At 47.7% G+C, this 17221-nt stretch overlaps 1 protein-coding gene across 1 annotated transcript in view; it reads left to right on the top strand.

Annotated features, from left to right (window-relative positions):
• LOC140424893 (sickle tail protein-like) overlaps positions 1–17221 on the top strand; it is a 931095-nt gene that overhangs the window by 120587 nt on the left and 793287 nt on the right. The window lies entirely within an intron of this gene.

Below are 17221 nucleotides of genomic sequence, written 5' to 3'. Positions count from 1 at the left end.
AGAAACCTCGGGAGGACCACCATTTTAATCGACTTTACCCTGCCCGCTAGCGAGAGTGGCAACATGTTCCACCGTTTAAAGTCCTCCTCCATCTGCTCCACCAGCTGCGTCAAATTAAGTTTGTGCAGGGTCCCCCAGCTCCTAGCTACCTGGATCCCCAGGTATCGAAAGCTCCTTTCCACCCTCCTCAACGGTAGGTCGTCTATCCCTCTGCCCTGATCCCCCGGATGCACCACAAAGAGCTCACTCTTCCCTACATTGAGCTTGTAGCCCGAGACGTCCACAAACTCCCTTAGGATCTGCATGACCTTCACCATCCCCTCCACTGGCTCTACCACATACAGCAACAGGTCCTCTGCGTACAGCGACACTCGATGCTCCTCTCCCCCTCGGACCACCCCCCTCCATTTCCTGGACATGCACGAACAGACTCAAAAACAGCTTCTTCCCCACTGTCACCAGACTCCTAAATGACCCTCTTATGGACTGATTTCATTAACACTACACCCTGTATGCTTCATCCGATGCCAGTGCTTATGTAGTTACATTGTATATGTTGTGTTGCCCTATTATGTATTTTCTTTTACTCCCTTTTCTTCTCATGTACTTAATGATCTGTTGAGCTGCTCGCAGAAAAATACTTTTCACTGTACCTCGGTATACGTGACAATAAACCAATCCAATCCAATCCAATCCAACTCCCTTAATGCCATGGCCAAAGGTTCAATTGCTAATGCAAACAACAGGGGGGACAGGGGGCACCCCTGCCTCGTCCCTCGATACAGCCGAAAATATTCCGATATCCGCCGATTCGTAACCACACTCGCCACCGGGCTCTATATAGGAGCTTAACCCAACTGATAAACCTCTCCCCAAACCCAAACCTCCGCAGCACTTCCCAGAGATACTCCCACACTACTCGGTCAAAGGCCTTCTCTGCGTCCATAGCTGCCACTATCTCCGCCTCTCCCTCCACCGATGGCATCATTACCACGTTTAGGAGCCTTCGCACATTGGTATTTAGCTGCCTGCCCTTTACAAATCCTGTCTGGTCCTCATGAATCACCCCCGGGAAACGGTCCTCAATCCTCATAGCCAACACTTTTGCCAGCAACTTAGCATCTACGTTGAGGAGCGAGATCGGCCTATACGACCCGCATTGCAGTGGGTCCTTATCCTGCATCAGGATCAAAGAGATCGTCGCTTCCGACATTGTCGGGGGCAGGGTCCCCTCCCTCCCTTGCCTCATTGAAAGTCCTTACCAGCAACGGGGCTAACAGGTCTACATACTTCCTATAGAACTCCACCGGGAACCCATCCAGTCCCGGGGCCTTCCCTGCCTGCATGCTCCCCAGTCCTTTAACCAGCTCCTCCACCCCAATTGGCGCCCCCAAACCAGCCACCTCCTGCTTCTCCACCATCGGGAACCTCAGTTGGTCCAAGAATCGTCACATCCCCTCTTTTTCCCCTGGGGGCTGGGACCTATACAGCTCCTCTTAGAAGGCCTTGAATGCCTCATTCACTTTCACCGCACTCCGCACCGTAGTTCCCCTTCCATCCTTGGCTCCACCTATTTCCCTCGCTGCCATCCTCTTACGGAGCTGATGTGCCAGCATCCGGCTCGCCTTCTCCCCATACTCATACATCGCCCCCTGTGCCTTCCTCCACTGTGCCTCTGCCTTCCCTGTGGTCAACAGGTCGAACTCCGTCTGGAGACTTCGTCTCTCCCTGAGTAGTCCCTCATCAGGGGCCTATGCATATCTCCTGTCCACTCTTAAAATCTCCCCCACTAACCTCTCCCTTGCACTGCCCTCTCTCTTCTCCCTATGAGCCCTGATGGAGATTAACTCTCCCCTGACCACCGCCTTCAGCGCCTCCCATACGACTCCCACCTGCACCTCCCCGTTGTCGTTGGCCTCCAGATACCTTTCGATGCACCCCGCACCCGCCCGCACACTTCCTCGTCTGCCAGCAGTCCCACATCCAACCGCCACAGCGGGCGTTGGTCCCTCTCCTCCCCCAGCTCTAGTTCCACCCAGTGCGGGGCGTGGTCTGAAACGGCTATGGCCGAATACGCCGTTCCCTCCACTTTCGGGATCAATGCCCTGCCCAGAACAAAAAAATCTATCTGGGAGTAGGCCTTATGTACATGGGAGAAAAAAGAAAATTCTCTGGCCAAAGGCCTGGCAAATCTCCACGGATTTACTCCCCCATCTGATCCATAAACCCCCTGAGCACCTTGGCCGCAGCCGGCCTCTTTCCGGTCCTAGATCTGGAGTGATCCAGTGCTGGGTCCAACACCGTGTTGAAATCCCCACCCATTATCAAGCTTCCTACCTCCAAGTCCAGAATATGCCCCAACATCCGTTTCATGAATCTAGCATCGTCCCAATTCGGGGCGTATACATTTACCAATAACTCCCCAGTCCCCTGCAACCTACCGCTCACCATCACGTACGGCCTCCATTGTCCGCTACTATGTTCTTGGCCTCAAACGACACCCGCTTCCCCACCAGTATTGCCACCCCTCTATTCTTCGCATCCAGCCCCGAATGGAACACCTGTCCTACCCATCCCTTCCTTAACCTGACCTGATCTGCCACCTTCAGATGTGTCTCCTGAAGCATGACCACGTCTGCCTTCAGTCCCTTTAAGTGCGCGAACACTCGGGCCCTCTTAACCGGCCCATTTAGGCCTCTCACATTCCTCGTGATCAGCCGGATTGGGGGGCTGTCCACCCCCCCCCACCCCCACCCCTGCCGACTAGCCATCTCCTATTTTAAGCCAGTTCCGTGCCCGCGTCTCCCGCACCCTCCAGTCCCCCAGACGGGGAACCCCCGCCCCGACCACCTCTTCCATTTTCAGTTCCCCCTCGGTCAATGCAGCAGCAACCCTATTGTTCCTCCCCCCCCCTCTTCCCCCCCCCCCCCCCCCCCCCCCCCCCCGCTAGATCTGAATCTAGCTCTTTTGCTCCCCCCATAACACTTCCGTAAGTCAGCTGACTCCTGCTGACCCCGGCTTCCCCCGCCTTCACGTTGACCCGCCCCGTGTGGAAATCCCTCCTCCTTGCGCTCCTCCATCCCCCCTTCCCTAACGCGGGAAAAAGCCCGCGCTTTCCTGAGCCAGCCCCGCCCCCTGTGGCGCAGCTCCTGTTGTGGCCTTATCCCAATTTCCCCCATCCCCGAGTCTCACCTCCCTCCAGCACCGACGCCCACATTCCTCACTGTCCCCCCATCAAAAACTCTTCCCCCATCCCCATCCATCGTCCCACCCGTGAAACATTCTTTACCCATATTTACAGCCCTGTATACATTCAACATCTCCCCCACAACCACAGTCCCTCAGTTCGAGTCCAATTTTTGGACCTTTGGATAAAGGTCCAAGCCTCTTCTGGCGTTTCGAAATAGTGGTGTCGGTCCCGATAAGTGACCCACAGTCGCGCAGGCTGCAGCATTCAGAATCTCACCCTTTTTTTATGCAGCACCGCCTTGGCCCGGTTGAAGCCAGCTCTCCTCTTTGCCACCTCCGCGCTCCAGTCCTGGTAGACTCTGATCACCGCATTCTCCCATCTACTGCTCCGCTCCTTCTTGGCCCATCTCAGGACACACTCTCTGTCCGCGAAGCGATGGAACCTCACCACTATCGCCCTTGGCGGCTCGCCAGCCTTGGGTCTCCTCGCCAGGACCCGGTGAGCCCCTTCTAGCTCCAGGGGGCTCGGAGAGGCCTCCGCACCCATCAGCGAATGGAGCATCGTGCTCACATACGCCCCAGCATCAGCCCCCTCCACTCCTTCGGGGAGACCCAGTATCCGGAGATTCTTCTTTCTCGACCTGTTCTCCAGGACCTTGAGTCTCTCGGCCCACCTCTTGTGCAGCGCCTCGTGCGCCTCCATCTTCACCGCCAGGCCCAAGATCTCGTCCTCGTTCTCATTAGTTTTGTCCTTCACCTCTCGGAGCTCTACCGCCTGGGCCTTCTGGGTCTCCTTCAGCCCCTCGATCGCCAACAGCATTGGCGCCAGCACCTCCTTTTTAAGCTCCTCCACGCAGCGCCTGAGAAACTCCTGCTGGTCCGGCCCCCATGCTGCTGCTCGATCTTCGCCCCCCCCGCCATCTTGTTTTTTCCCCCTCGTTTCTGCCGCTGCTCCAAAGCCTCTTTTTCCGCCGCTCCACTGCTAGTCCCCTCCGTACACTATGGAAAGGGGACCTTACTTCACCTTCCCACACGGGATTTGGTCAAAACATTTCCGTTGGGGCTCCTCCGGAGAGCCCAAAAGTCCGTTATAGCGGGAGCTGCCGAAATGTGCGGCTTAGCTCCTCATCGCCGCAACCGGAAGTCCATAAATGAACTTAATCACTGCTGGCGGGTTCTGGTCATGGACTGGAACCGTGGGCTCGAGATGAGATTTTCCTGGAGCAGGATGGTACGATATTTCAGTTTTGTTTATGCTGAAGAACAGGTAAGACTGAAGTTGTCGCAGGCATTGGAGAACAAGTCCATTCTGCAGCGCATGTCCACCTCCGAACCAGCAGCTCGTGCATAGTCATTGGCAAAACAAAATGGCACAGTGTGTCCAGGGAGACCTTGCTCTTTGCCTGGAGTCATCTCACATTGACCAGCTGCCTGTCCATGCATTGCCTGATTTTGATGCCCGGATCACCATCATGGAAGGCACACAACATGGGAAAGGAAAGGGTCAGAAGACTCACTTTCACCCAGAACGCATGCAAATCTGTCATTGTAGCGCCATAGGCAGCAGTGCTAACCACTGTGCCACCCCCTGTTGAACCATTGTGATGAACTTCTCCATACCTTTCAAAAGTCCTCACAGCTGAATGTGCCACGGCCTTGGTCTGGTCAGTAAATGTGGTGTAGAGGTCCATGTTCTGGATTGGTGTTTTATCTGGAACTGTCTAATTGCAAACACCACATCAGTGGTTCCTTTATGTTTTCTGAAACCACGCTGACATTCTGGCAACCGATCCTGGTTAAGATGAACCAAGCCATTCAGAGGGATTCTGGCGAAGATTTTTCCAGCGATGGGCTGGAGTGAGATTCCTCTGATTGTCAGAAAATTGATGAGTTCCTTTCTGCTTGTACATGTGAACAATGGAGAAATGTTTGTATTCTTGCAGGATGGTTCTTTGCTCCCACGTAGGGTGAAAGTTTTCAGTAAACTTCTTAACCAGACATTGACCTCTGGCCGTGTCACCCTCAGCTGGCATAACACTAGCTCCTGGAACTTTGCTGCAAGAGAGGAGTTTGTTGTTTCTAACAACGTGGGAGTGTTACCAAGAGAGCAGTTGATGGCAGCCTATTGATTACCCCTTTTTGATGGATGACTGCTAACTGTGGATGTGGTTAAAGTGCACCGCCTATCTTTTCTAGAATTTGGTATTTTTGTGTGAACAGCTCTGACCTGTTAGCACTGAGGATTGGTGATGAATCAATAGACTGGGACTGTAGAATCTCGTTTAATCTGTGTCTGTATGAGATTGAGGATCGTCTGCATTTTCAATCAACCAAGTGCTTGCTTCTTTCTAATCCTGCATTAGACAATCCTGTGGATGTTTCGCTGGGCATCATGCTGGGATAATGATGTCTTGTGATTGATGTAATCCCTGCAGTGGCATTGTTTTTCCTCCAGTAGTTTCTGGATCACCTTATTGTCTTCATTGAACCAATCTTGGTTTGAGAGGTAGAGCAGTGTGGTGCACTATATCTGTGAAGATCACCCAGTCATCCTCAATGCAGTGTGTCTATTTCCACTGTATGCAGGCAACTCTCTAGTTTCCCTTGAGAAAGATTCCTTCATGATAGCCTGTTTGAGACATTGAGACTTGTTTGGACCTTCATGCCTTGGGAAAGTCCAGGTGAATAGACCTTTTAAGATACAGTCAATACTGCATGTGGCTATATGCACCCCTCTGCCTGATTATCATATTTGCAATTAGATGTCAATGCATAAAATCGGCTGCAGCCAAGATGTCATTGCGATTAGTGAGACGGAAACTGTGTCAGTGAGGAAGAGTTCATGCTCGGCACACATGAAACCATGGATGTTACTACTGCCAACCCTGTTTTTTCATGACCCCTTCCCATGCCTGGTGATCTGCACCAGCTCATGAATGGAAGTCAACAAAAATGAATAGCTTGTCTGACGTTTTGATACAGAAGCAGTCAGGAAGTGAAGCAGTCAAGGTCGTCATAGAATTTGTCTTTAGTGTTGTTCATGGTAGGAGTGTGTACATTGAGAGTTGGTTGCCTGTTGCTGTGCATGGGGAGATTAAGCACCATCAGATGATCATTGCCACCCTTGGGAAGGCCAGTCAACTTACTGCTGAGATGGTTTATTAACAGCAAAGCAGACGTCAGCTTGACGCTGGTTTTTGCTGCACACTCCTTCCTGCTGGTTCCTAAACTGGCCAGCTTTATTTATACTTGGAGTTTACTAATGGTTTCTCCGCCTCCCCCCCCCCCCCCCCCCCCTCATTGGGGAAGCTCATACTCCCACAGGATTGTGGGATTGTCATTAGTCCCCAGCCAATGGTAAGCAGGCAGGTTATAACCGATAGCAAATGTTATCCCCTTGTTCAAGAAGGGCAGTAGATACAACCCAGGTAACTATAGACCAGTGAGCCTTACTTCTGTTGTGGGCAAAATCTTGGAAAGGTTTATAAGAGATAGGATGTATAATCATCTGGAAAGGAATAATATGATTAGAGATAGTCAACACGGTTTTGTGAAGGGTAGGTCGTGCCTCACAAACCTTATTGAGTTCTTTGAGAAGGTGACCAAACAGGTGGATGAGGGTAAAGCAGTTGATGTGGTGCATATGGATTTCAGTAAAGTGTTTGATAAGGTTCCCCATGGTAGGCTACTACAGAAAATACAGAGGCATGGGATTTGGGGTAATTTAGCAGTTTGGATCAGAAATTGGCTAGCTGGAAGAAGACAAAGGGTGGTGGTTGATGGGAAATGTTCAGACTGGAGTCCAGTTACTAGTGGTGTACCACAAGGATCTGTTTTGGGGCCACTGCTGTTTCTCATTTTTATAAATGACATGGAGGAGGGCATAGAACGATGGATGAGTAAATTTGCAGATGACACTGAAGTCGGTGGAGTTGTGGACAGTGCGGAAGGATGTTACAAGTTACAGAGGGACATAGATAAGCTGCAGCGCTGGGCTGAGAGGTGGCAAATGGAGTTTAATGCAGAAAAGTGTGAGGTGATTCATTTTGGAAGGAATAACAGGAAGTCAGAGTACTGGGCTAATGGTAAGATTCTTGGCAGTGTGGATGAGCAGAGAGATCTCGGTGTCCGTGTACATAGATTCCTGAAAGTTGCCACCCAGGTTGAGAGGGTTGTTAAGAAGGCGCACGGTGTGTTCGCTTTTATTGGTTGAGGGATTGAGTTTAGAGCCATGAGGTCATGTTGCAGCTGAACAAAACTCTGGTGCGGCCACATTTGGAGTATTGCGTGCAATTCTGGTCGCCGCATTATAGGAAGGATGTGGTAGCATTGGAACGGGTGCAGAGGAGATTTACCAGAATGTTGCCTGGTATGGAGGGAAGATCTTATGAGGAAAGGCTGAGGGACTTGAGGCTGTTTTCATTAGAGAGAAGAAGGTTAAGAGGTGACTTAATTGAGGCATACAAGATGATCAGAGGATTGGATAGGGTGGACAGTGAGAGCCTTTTTCCTCGCATGGTGATGTCTAGCACGAGGGGACATAACTTTAAATTGAGGGGAGATAAATATAAGACAGATTTCAGAGGTAGGCTCTTTACTCAGAGAGTAGTAAGGGCGTGGAATGCCCTGCCTGCAACAGTAGTGGACTCGTCAACACTAAGGGCATTCAAGTGGTCATTGGATAGACATATGGACGATAAGGGAATAGTGTAGATGGGCTTCAGAGTAGTTTCACAGGTCGGCGCAACATTGAGGGCCGAAGGGCCTGTACTGCGCTGTAATGTTCTCTGCGCTGTAATGTTCTATGTTCTATCTCCGAAAATTTGCATCCCACTTCCCTGCTCAAATCTATGGTTCCCCCGAATCGGCATTTCCCTTGACCCTGCTCCCAACCCGAAGGACCTATGACTGTGTTGATGGGATCCCTGCCAGCTGTGGCCTACTGGCCAACAAGATGATGCAGACAATGTTTTGGTAGCTTTTCTAGCCCCTTCCTCAGACTAATGAGGTAAGAAGTGTGGTCCTGGAAAGGGTCCACCACTGCTCTTGGGCCTGCTGAGTTCCATTTCAGTGAAAAACAACCCAACGGACTGAGTCCCCAGTGTGCAAGTTTGTGACTCTTTCTCCTAGTGAATCCTGCTACTGTGCCACTCGTCCTTCATCACTGGACTGGTAACAGATCGATGATGGATGGCAAATGTTAGAAAGATGCTGACCATGACTTTGTTAGGTCACATACAGAGTATTGTGTATAGTTCTGGAATCCACATTGTCGGAGGGATGTGATAGCACTGGAGAGGGTGCAGAGGAGATTTACCAGGATTTTGCCTGGGCTGGAGAGTTTTAGTCGTGAAGAGAGATTGGATAGACTGGGATTTTTCCCTTGGAGCAGAGGAGACTGAGGGGGGCTATGATTGAGATGAGGGACATAGCTAGAATAGACAGGAAGACACTTTTCCCCTTGGTGGAGGGATCAATGATCAGTGGGCATAGATTTAAGGTAAGGGGTTTAGAGGGAATGTGAGGAAAAACATTTCCTTCCAAAGATGGTGGGAGTCTGGAACTCACTGCAGAAAGGGTGGTGGAGACAGAGACCCTCATAACATTTAACTAGAATTTGATGTGCACTTGCGATGCCAAGGGATACCAGGCTATGGGCCAAAGGCTGGAAAATGGGATTAGAATGGTTCGGTGGCTGTTTTTGACCAGTGCAGATGTGATGGGACAAAGGGTCTCTTCTGTGCTGTAGACCTCTATGACTCTATGGGCGCGATCTTCCCAAAAGGAAACAAAGTCCCCGAGCGAGTGTGTTTAGCTGCGTGTTTCCCAGCACTCGCAGTGCTGAGAAACACATGACTATTCAACGCGACTCGCTTTGAATAAAGGGCCTGAATGGAGAACGCACAGCTGAGGTCATTCAGCCCCTTTTTTTTTACAACGGGGAGCTCCACTCATCAGAAGTCCCTGTTGAGTGAGAGATCGGGACGCCATTTAAAAATGGTGTCCCAATCTCCGCGGCCCACAAAAAAAAACCTCTTTTCTCACCCCACACCTCCAGCCTGAATGCAACAGGGAAGAGTCTCCCACTCCATGAACACCCACGCTCGGCAACCGCTGCCCAATCACACACGTGCAAATAATGCCATCTTGGCAGTGCCAACTTGGCGCCAGGGTGTCAGGCTGGCAGTGCCAGGGTACCAATGTAGCACCAACAGTGCCAGGGCACCACCCTGCATAAAGGCATGCAGCTGGGGGCTCTCATCCCCTTGGAGATCCCCACGCGTGTCGTTCCATCTAGTCCCCGATTCTGGAAGCCTCGGGTACCTCCGGAAACTGCACGTCAGAGTAAGGCTCACTGCCACACTCTAATATGCAGTTCTGCTAAAATGTGATCCCGCCCATTGTGAGCGGGATTCACCTTGCAACGTCTCACGAGATTGCGTTTAATCTCGTGAGGCATTGTGAGCCAGGTAGATCCTAGGAGCGGGATCTTCGGCTTTCAACGGCCATGCTGCGCCGCGTTGAGCTGCTTTTCTGTTCAGCAGGGCAGGAGGATCACACCCTATGACTTATTATGAAGTGGATTATAGTGAGGGAGGGTTGCTCATTGTTAGCCTCACTCTCATCCTGACCTAACTTGGTCCAGTGGCAAGATGAGTCTAGATGGCTGTCTATAGATTTGGATACATTGGGTGGCCAGCGTATCTACTGTCTTGTCAAGTTGCACATGTTCCATCACACGATGCTGACCTATCTTCAAGATCATTGCACCTTGACTGGTTTTCTCCGTCCAGTCTGCTGCAATCAGTCTTCACATACCAGTGTAGACAAATCCCGAAGTCACCGAGGGTAACCATAACGATGACTATCCTTGCCTGGTATGGCCTGCCCCTCAAAGTGTTTTTTTAGGGTATACCCACTGTCACATGTCAACCACTACTTGGAGCCATGGATGAGAACTGGGTGAAGGTGAGAACCAACACAGGATGAGCCCCTCCAAAGAATGTCATGAGCCCACCTGTGAGAGGTGCTACCCCTCTTTTACACCCCTTCGAAAGAGTGTAAACCATTAAGTGAGCTGCATATGATTACATTGAAATTCTCGTAGCCCAATACACAAAACTGTAATTCTTTCACAGAAATATTGGGGGGCGCTCGTATGCCAAATTTTAACTCTCCAATATTGATATAAAAATGATGGGCCTTAATCAAAAAATGAATCATGCAATTTTGTGTTTATATAGTAGATATTCTGTGTTACTGGTCAATCCTGAAAGTAGACCTCACTTTCTCTGTGCTCTGGAAAGCACCTTTTACTGCTGGTATCAAGTCGTATCACCCCCCCCATCATTACTGAGGTAGGCGTCGCTTCAAGCCAGCCATTATGTCAATACTGTTCATTCATGTAGAGGGCTTTCATAATTGGAATACTCAATTTCCTATTCTGTTGATAAGAATGAAACACAACTAATTCATGCGCTCACCATCTCTAGCTTGACATTTCAAGTTAGCTGTTGTAGGCTTTTTTAAAACAAAAGCAGTTATTTTTTTTCACGACTGCTATTTGAACACAACACACTGTCAAGAGAGATACCCTTGGGTCTGTGAGATTGGTGGGCTTAATCCCAAAATTTTCACACACCCGAGTTCTCGAGTAATAGGAACAAAAATGCTGGACATGTTCAAGTTAAGCGACATCTGTGGAGAAAGAGAAAGATCTTTCAGAACTGCTGAAGGGCCAGTGACCTGAAACGTTAGCTCTGCATCCTTCTCCACGTGACCTGCTCAGCATCTTTGACATTTTCTGTTTTCATTTCAGCTTTCCAACTTTCTTCATATACAGAGTTATCTAGATCTAACTTACTCTTAGAATTTTGGATAAACAACTAGTCAACATTGAATGAAAATTATATTTTTTCTGACTGCCTAAGGACTAGCATTTCTTCTAGTTGACCCCTTGGGGGGAGGTTCCTATTGTTTCAAAACCAAAACAAACCTGCATTGCAAAGCAGCATTGACAATGGCATGTCCGTGATGGATGAGCTACAAATCTCCTCTCTCTCTAATGAATTAACACTCCAAACCACCTTGCTATGATAGTCTGGCTCTTGGCCTCTGGGCTATTACTAAGAAAAAATGCACAAAAACTGGAAAGCATCAGCCGTAGTTTTTCCAACTCCCTGGCTCTAGATTTTTGAATGGTGTTGGTTGCAAAACATGACTGTTAGAGAAGTCTTTGTCATCTTCTGTATGTTAACAACCAGTCTTTATCAACTGTTTTTAACGATATACAAATATACAGTAAAGGGTACAGGCATTGGCTCTTAACACATCTCTGAACACCACACCGACCCTAGGTCATGTGCCACCTTGCATTACTGTGTGGATGGTACTCTATTCAGTCCCACATTAACCCTGTATATAGCAGACCTTTCCAGTACATATACGACTGTAAAGGCTGACTCCTAATTGATGCATAACGGCAGCTCCTTGATCATCTGATTTGGACCAATTTGGAGCTACTTGTTCTAGTCCTCCAAGGACGGGAAGTTTAAAAGACTGAAGCTGAGCTGAGGTGGAAATGGAATCTTAAAAAACACTCTCTATTCCCCTCAACAGGAGGGTGGTGGATTCAATTGATGTCGATGCTGTTTTTGTTTCATCCAGCCTTCCTTGTGCAAATCATGAAAGGAGCTGCCAAAAGGTGGCTGCTGCACACATGTTGCAGAAAGAAAAACCGCCTTCTCTTGCCAGCAGTTTGTTTTCAATTGGTTTTGTAGTTGTACAGCCTCGGCAAGTAACAGAAAAGGTACCTCGTGTCCTTTGTGGTCTTTCTTGACCTTAGAAGGTGTCAGCTAACATGGGTATCCGAGTCTCAATTTGAAGAAATAAACCAGATTAGATGCTTGAGCAGCACTGGTTGATCTTGTGAAAGATGTGGTAGCATTTAGGGCACAACACATTGATGCCATACATGATAAAAGATAACAACATTGCACTGGCAGAGCAGCACTGTAAGGCAACATTGTGATTTTTGTTAACATTTTTATTTTAAGTTTTCTTGGTATACTGCAGCAGATTTATAGAGATTTAGGAAGCAGTGATATAAATGTTGATTTGTGATTTATGGATGAGACTAAAGCATTCTTAGCCTGGGTGAATACATTGGGGTTAGTGCTCGGAATTGCATCTGCTATGATTTATTTTTTTTAATTGTGAAAATTTAAAATATAGTGGGCGGGATTCTCTCATCCCGCGGCAGAATGTCCACGCCATCGTTAACACCGTCACGTTTTATGATGGCGTGAACAGGACTAATTCTGGCTCCTACGGGGGCCAGCACGGCACTGGAGCAGTTTGCGCCGCTCCAGCTGCCGATCCCGGCGCTAACTGGGTGCCGTGGGATCTGTGCATGCGCAGTGGCGCCGGAGCCAACGCGCGCATGCACAGTGGCCTCCTTCAACGCGCCGGCCCTGACACAACATGGCGCAGGACTACAGGGGCCGGCTTGTTGGAAAGGAGGCCCCCAGCCAGAGAGGCCGGCCCGCCGATCGGTGGGCCCTGATTGCGGGCGAGGCCGCATCGGGGGCCCCCCCGGGGTCAGCGCCCCCCCTCCTCACCCCCTCCGCCACAGGCCACCACCCGACCCTTCCATGCTGAGTTCCCGCCGGCGGGACTCGACGTTTCCACGACGGCCGCTCGGCCCATCCCGGCCTGAGAATCGGCGGGCCGGCCGCATAGAGCGGCCCGCGACCGGCACCGCACCAAACACGCCGGCGCCATTGGTGCCAATTCTCCGCAGAGCGGAGAATCTCCGGGCTAAGAGAATCCCGCCCTGTATCTCAAAAAAAAATTCCATTCATCCTTTTGACTTACTTATATCTGGTTGTATGCTTCTTTCCATTTGCTTTGAAATCTTTACCCAGGTAGATTTGTGATGTGTCCAGTTCCACTGAAGCATAATTTTCCCCCCTGTTTGCCTGCAGGAAGATTTTGAGTGGAACATCTCATTACTTCTCCATTTCATAGTAGCCTTGGCCTTCATGCCATACATTCCAGAAGAGAATACCATTTGTACAGATACCTGCAATTAGTTTCTGTAGTTCACCCAGTGGGACTGTATCTAAAAGGTTTATTTGATTTTGTTTTTCAAACCAAATTAACTGCACTAAAACATGACACATGCATTAAATGTTCTACTTATTGGAGAATTATTGTTAATGGTTGACATTGTTTCTGTGTTTAATTGTTGGTGCTATCGTTCAAGTTAGCATTGTGACGTACTATCAAATGCTACTGGATGCCAAGTGCTGTTTCTGAGTAAGCTCGCCTTGTTTTGATGAATAGAAATGTAGATTGGTTTGCATATGCATTGATCTAAGCATCAGTGGGAAATGTTATTCATTCTGATATTGACCAATTTTAGTCAGCAGTGAATATTCCCTTTTTAGTTGACACCTGCTTTTTATTTGCTTTCAAAAGTAACACGTTTTTACAATCCCACTGTTCGTAAAATAGTCCATCATATCGGTAACATTTTTAAAACTTAATATAGATTTGTGATAAAAACAAAATGTTGGATAAACTCAGCAGGTCTGGCAGCATCTGTGGAGTGAAACAGAGGGCGGGATTCTCCATTCCCCCTGCCGCTTGTGTCCCGGATTCTATCCCCGTGCCACTTGTCGATGGGATTTCGCATTGTATCCATCCCATGCTGCCAGGAAACCCACAGGCGGGGGGTGCGCTGCTGGTGGGAAAAGTGAATTGCAACGGAGAATTCCGGCCAGGGTTAAAGGGCTGGATTCTCCAAAAATGGGGCTATGTCCCCACGTCAGCGTCAAAACGCTGGCGTTTCACTCTGGATTTTCCTTAAGAAAGTCCTGAGCGATTCTCCTATCTGCAGAGGGCTGGCAGGGCCCCGGAGTGTTTCTCGCAGCTCTGGCTGCGGAAACGGGGGCCCTGTACCTCTGGTCGGGAGTCCGCAAATGCGCACGGCAGCGTCCTGCGGCAGCTGCCCCGTGCGGCATGGCGGACCGGCTCTGCGAACCGTCATGCCGAATGTAGGCCCCCCTGAGATCACGCGAGCCTTCGGATATCTACCACCCGATTGCTCACCTGGCCTTCCATGAAGCCCCCCCCCCCCCCCCCCGGTGATTGATCCCCCCTTCCCCCAGCAGGGCAGCCGCAGACTGAGTATGCAGCCGCCACCCGAGGTACCCGACGGTTGATACGTGGTTAGAACCACGCCGTCGGGAATGCGTCCGGTTTCGTGCGGAGAATCGCGGGGGGGGGGGGGGGGAAGGAAGAGAAGGGCTCTGTCAATGGCCCCCTACCCGCGCCGCGTAGATCGCGCGCGAGGGATTCCCGAGCAATTCCCCGGGGACTGGAGAATTGCTTCAGTGGCGCCGGTCCCGATTTCCGGATAAATGGCCATTCTCCACCTCTGCACCGAACACGATTTCGACGTGGAGGCTCGGAGAATCCAGGCCAAAATTTCAGATCCAAATGATCCTTCTACAAAACTGAAGCAAGGTAGAAATCTACAGAATATTTAGTTGGAAAGACGGAGAGGAGGAGGTGGGGCAGAATAGAAGACCAGGATCAGGTTGGGGGAAAGTGGATATGGATAAATTTGCCATGGGCATGAGACAAAGGGGAGTGTTGATGGTGCCATTAAAGGATGAAGAGTGCTGTGATATTTTTGTAAGAAGTTTGTTTCAGTTGGAAAAATACAATGGTTTTCCCATTTGTACATTGTCCAACAAACATTGTTCGCTTGCAGTGGAGGAGCTATGAGATCATTATTTTTGCTTTATTGAAAAGAGCATACTTGGGATAGTTTTTGGATCACTAAGTGTCAATAGTTTTTATTTTTAAAGGAGGCAGTTATAATTTACAGCTACTATTCTTCTGCTTGCTTTAACAAAAAGAACTAGGCTTTAACCTGTATTTATGTCATTAATGCTTGTCCTGAACTCCGAACAAATAACTAAGGTGTAGTCAGGCATTCCTTGTATTCTCCCTGCAGTGTATTGGTTCCTGAAGTGTTAAAGTCCGGACAGCCCTTCAAAGTTGCAATAAAAGGCAGTTAATGCGTAAAACCCACGAGAAATCTATTTTCAGCTGTCAACATTTTAATCATGCCTAGATCTTTGTTAGGTCTAAGTCTATATGCACACACTAGTGTTTCTGGAACATTTTTGTATTAACCATTAAATGTAATGATAATATTGGTCAGAAGGAATTCACTTAAAATATTGACTTTTAAGAACATTCTCCTACACTCCAGCCATCAACACTAACCTGACACCGCAAAATAAATTAGTTTCTGTACCTATTGTGCAGCAGGAGTTATTAAAAATAAATAGTCAATCACTTTCTATTTGGTACAATTACTCCTGTGACCTTTCTCTGGAACAATATTTGAAAATAACCATGAGAAGGTTCAAAGGGGCCAGTTTTAAGGATTAGTATTTACAAACCGTTTACTCGACAGTCCGAACAGTTGACCGTTAAATGTGTGATAACTAATTTCAGGCATACTAAGGTAGTAATTCAGTTCAGTGAGTTTGATAATGTCAAAGTATTCTTTGATGTAGTGAGTATATGTGTGCCTTGTTTTTTTTTTTAACCCTTCACCTGTTCTAGTTACGATCTTTGAAAAATAAACAATAGTGAGAATTTTCTTTATCAGATGCTGACTATGTTTTACACGTAGTGCACCAAAACAGTTTTTTCCTAGTAACTAAAGTTGATGCATTTTTATGTCTATAAATTAAATTTAATCATGCAACGTATTCAAAAGCATGCTGTGTGAATTAGTTTTTTTTCTGCCCCCATCCCCAAAGCTAGCATTTCAATTATGTTGCATATTACCGAAGCTACTGTGTTCATTGGTGTATGGTTGATTTAGTGTTAGAAAATATATTTTAGAAACATTAAAAGATTTTTCTTTTTTTTTAAATAAAGAGCAAATTGGGATTGTTGGTTTAAGAGAAATCAAAAATGAAGTTTTCTCTACTGAAAGATTTTCGACCACATAATTTTATGTGCAGGATTCTGTCACTTTGAAAAACTGAAATTGACTGCCTGAAACCAGATACACTTTGAGGGTTTCCGGAAAGGCATTGTAATAATCTTGCTTTTCAACAGTTTATGTTTGCTCAGATACATTATTAAGAAACCAACCTTGTCACTGTGACTGTCTTGGACAAGACTTCATCTTTCATATGTTTGGAGCTGTTGACTTTTGGTCTATTAATAGATGATGCTACTTTGTCTAAAATTATGTATTTGTACATAATTTTGGGCGTTTGTAAATAAATCATTACTTTTAATGGTTTGGCATTCCTTGTACCATCAGTTTAGAAACTAGCTTTTTATTTTTGCATTCATTGGTCAGATTAAACATTATTACCTGATCCTTGCTTCCTTGTTTCTACTTAGCTTTCCAAGAGGATATTTATGGTGTCCTGGATCATTACAGAAATTATCACATGATCAATTGAATAATTTGGATTTTTTTTTTGTCTTAAAAATTCAAGTGCCTGCTGTTTTTGAATAAACCTTTTTGGTAGATCTGGAATGACTAGTACAGTCCTGTTCAGCAACGTTTATATAACTAGCCATCAACAAGTTAATGCTGATAGATAAAAGTATTAGGTTATTATAGAGTAAATCTTAACTGTGGAGTGCTGAAGATGTTTTGAACAACTTTGTCGTTGATTGAGAGAACTGGGCTTTCACTATAAATGATGATCTATTGGTTTCTGACTTTACATCTGGTTTATTTTTCCTGTCATACCTGAGGAGGGCTGGTGAAGGTGAAATTCCTGGTATGCTTTGGTGCTGCCCATTGTCTAGTCTCTACTTGCTGGAGGGTTTAATAATATCTGACACTGCATCTGTTCCCGCTACGTGGTGAAACCCACCAACAGCAGGCTAGTCATCGGCTTCATCCCAACACATCCACATTCCACAGGTCTGATAAACTGTCTGTGAAATTACACAGTGCCTTTTTGTTTCTATCAGC

Source organism: Scyliorhinus torazame, chromosome 6 (genome assembly GCF_047496885.1).
Source record: "Scyliorhinus torazame isolate Kashiwa2021f chromosome 6, sScyTor2.1, whole genome shotgun sequence".
Taxonomy (NCBI): Eukaryota; Metazoa; Chordata; class Chondrichthyes; order Carcharhiniformes; family Scyliorhinidae; genus Scyliorhinus; species Scyliorhinus torazame.
This window is presented reverse-complemented; position numbering and strand designations above follow the sequence as displayed.